At 42.9% G+C, this 3,477-nt stretch overlaps 1 pseudogene; it reads left to right on the top strand.

The window, feature by feature from the left end:
* The first annotated feature begins 460 nt into the window (after nt 1-460).
* On the top strand, nt 461-1,231 carry LOC140526249 (transmembrane and ubiquitin-like domain-containing protein 1 pseudogene; annotated as a pseudogene).
* The last annotated feature ends 2,246 nt before the right edge of the window (nt 1,232-3,477 follow it).

The following is a 3,477-nucleotide window of genomic DNA, read 5'->3' as shown; positions in this document are numbered from 1 at the left end:
CCATTCCACTTTTGAACACATTTGAACACCTCTAATTATGGAGCTTTTCTTTACCTTAAGTCAAAATATGCCTTTTTGCAGCTTCCAGAAGTTGTTACTAATTCTATCCTCTGAAGGAGCTGATAGAAAAATAGAATGTCTAATCCTTTTTCTTTATATGATACTTCAAAAACCTAATCTTTTCTGTACCAGCCAAGTTTTCTCTTCTCTAGGTTTCATATCCATAATTGCTTCAAATTAGGATCTAATCTAATATAGTCTCTAATCCTTTGGCAATATATAATATGATATGATGCAATATGATATAAAACATACATTAACTGCCTGCTATGTGCCAGGTACCAGGAACTAGTGATAGAAATAAGAAAATGAGACTGAGGTGTCCGACATGGAGAGACTGGGGTGTCCGACATGGAGATGGCCCAGTGAGTTGCTCAGTAGCCTGGCCTAGTCAGGTGCCATGGCCCTGATTGAGGGAGTGGGGGACAGGGTGACTGTCCTTTTGGGGCATTCCTCTGTCTCCTAGTGCTGGGCCCAGCCTGGATCTCTACACACACCCCAGAACAAAGTGATCTGCTTTGCCAGGACTCAGGGACCCCCTCCCTACCACAGTCCAGAGAGGCTGCAGTATCCACAGTCAGCAACAGCCAGGATGCTTCAGGATTTGAGGCCCCCACACTGAGACACTGGGTACCATACTTACAGTCAGAACCTGTCACTGTATCCCCAGAAGCACCATCCCCCAGCTCTCAGGCAGGACTCTTGGTGCTTAGGTTGAAATTTCTCAATGACTCTGAGCATGTGGCTAGAGGATGGCCCCAGGATACCATTGGCTCCTTGATGACTTTCAGGGAGAGACATATTGTGAAATAAAAAACAGAAAATATTTGAAAAAGGACCCAGTTTCCAGGCCAGGAACACCAAGTTCGATTCATCTACCAAAGACAGCTTCTAGGAGATGATGCCCAGACACTGGGCTCACTTCACCTCCCCCTGCCATGTGGCCGCCAGAGCAGGTCTCCCAACACCTCGCCTGCCCACCGGTGTCAGGACCGGCCCCTCGCGTTTGGGAGTGGGCAACCTGTTGCTCCCGCTGCTGCTTCTCATGCTGATGCTACTTTGGGACTGCCAGATCCAGTACCAACCCTTCTTTTCCCCAACAGCCACCCTGAGCCTGGCCGGCCTCACCCTGCTGGTCAGTCTCCTGGCCTTCACAACTTACGGCCGCTAGTGCCTGCTGGGGCCCAAGGTCACAACCACCCAGGATCCCACAATCTGAGACACAGGGCAGGCTACCTGCCCTGGCCCGTTGCTCAGCCGCGCCTCTTTCCCCTGCCCTGGAGTCTGGCTCTGCACTGAGAGCTGCGGGGTCCTCGGAGCCCTCCCCGTGTGACCAGCACTGCTCCCAACTGCGTCCAGGGACCGCAGGCGCCCACCCCATGCTGCTGCCAGCAGCTGCTGCCCCTGCCTGGGGCTGCAGGGCATGTCCAAGCCTTTGGACCCTTCCAACACGCAGCCTGCCCACGCACCTTGAGAGCTACAGGGACCCTCAGAGAGCCAACCTGGCTCGCTGGACAGGACCATGCCGTCGCTCTGGTTCTTTGCATAGAGTTCTATTAAACAAAAATGTGAATTCGGGAAGGGAAGGGAAGGGAAGGGAAGGGAAGGGAAGGGAAGGGAAGGGAAGGGAAGGGAAGGGAAGGGAAGGGAAGGGAAGGGAAGGGAAGGGAAGGGAAGGGAAGGGAAGACAATTTGCCTTCAAAGAGCTTACAGTCTACTAAGAGAAAACAATATACAAAAGGAAGATAAAAAAAGATGAGGGCAAGCACTAAAGGATATCTGACCAAAGGCACAATGATGAAAGTAGAGTTGAAACTGCAAATCAAGAGACAGTTGAGACTTTTATCAGTTCAGTAAAGGATGACTAAAGGAAGAAATTTTGCTCCACCCTCCAGCCCTTCAATCAGAGAGGCAAACACAACTAAGGGTGCTGATAAGGGGCTGAAACAGCCTCCATGATGATGAGTTTCCTAGTGATGAGCTTATTCTGAAGAGAGGTGGAGATGCAGGAAGAGAATAATAAAGATGATGGAATCAAACTCAGAGCATCAATTTGGCATTTCATAATATTTGCTCTCTTGTTTGCTCATAAATTCTTCTGTTCTCCATAAATCTGACAGGTAAACTATTCCTTGCTCTCCCAATTTGCTTATGGTATCAGTCTTTTTATCTAAATTGTGCACCTATTTTGACATTATCTTGTTATATAGTGTAAGATGTTTGTCTATCCCTAGTTTATGCCATAATATTTTCCAGTTTTTTGAGCAGTTTTCATCAAATAGTGAGTTCTTATCCCAGAAGCTGCAGTCTGTGGGTTTATCAAACACTAGTTTACTGCAGTCATTGACTATTGTGTCTTGTATCTCTAACCTATTCCACTGATCCACCACTCTGTTTCTTAGCCAGTACTAAGCAGGTTTAATGATTACCACTTTACAGTAGATTTTAGGATCTGGTATGGCTAGGCCACCATCCCTTGCATTTCTTTTCATTAATGTCTTTGATATTCTCAACATTTTGTTCTTTCAAATGAATATTGTTATTATTTTTTCTAACTCTTTAAAATACGTTTTGGTAGTTTGATTGGTATGACACTGAATAAGAAAATTAATTTAGGTAGGATTCTCATTTTTTTATATTAGCTCAGCTTACCCATGAGCAACTAATGTTTTTCCAATTATTTAGATCTGACATTATTTGTGTAAAAAGTATTTCATTACTGTGTTCATATGGTTCCTGGGTTTCTCTTGGCAGTCAGACTACTAAATATTTTATAATGTCTACGGTAACTTAAAATGGAATTTCTCTTTCTCTCTTGCTGTTGGACTTTGTTAGTAATATATGGAAATGCCAGTGCTTTATGTGGGTTTATTATAATTCCTACAAATTGGTTAAAGTTGTTTATTAATTCAACTACTTTTTACTTGATTCTCTAGGATTTTCTAACTATATCATCATATCATCTCTAAAGAATGATAACTTTGTTTCTCCTTTGCCTATTCTAATTTCTTCAATTTCTTTTTCTTCTCTTATTACTAAAGCTAACATAACTAGTACAATATTAAGTAACAGTGATGATAATGGACATCCTTGCTTTACCCTCAACCTATTTGGAAATTTGTCTAGCTTAGTCACATTACATATAATGTGTGCTGATAGGTTTAGGTAGATGCTACTTATTTTTAAGAAAGACTAAATTTATTTCTATGCTTTCTAGTGTTTTTAATAGGAATGGGGACTGCATTTTATCAAGCTTTTTCTGCATCTATTGAGATAATCATATGATTTCTCTTAGTTTTGTTGTTGATATGGTCAATTATGCTGGGAGTTTCCTAATATTCAATTAACCCTGCATTTCTGGAATAAATCCTACATAATCAAAGTGTATTATTCTTGAGATAAGTTGCTGTCATCTCC

This window comes from Notamacropus eugenii, chromosome 1 (assembly GCF_028372415.1).
Source record: "Notamacropus eugenii isolate mMacEug1 chromosome 1, mMacEug1.pri_v2, whole genome shotgun sequence".
Taxonomy (NCBI): Eukaryota; Metazoa; Chordata; class Mammalia; order Diprotodontia; family Macropodidae; genus Notamacropus; species Notamacropus eugenii.
This window is presented reverse-complemented; position numbering and strand designations above follow the sequence as displayed.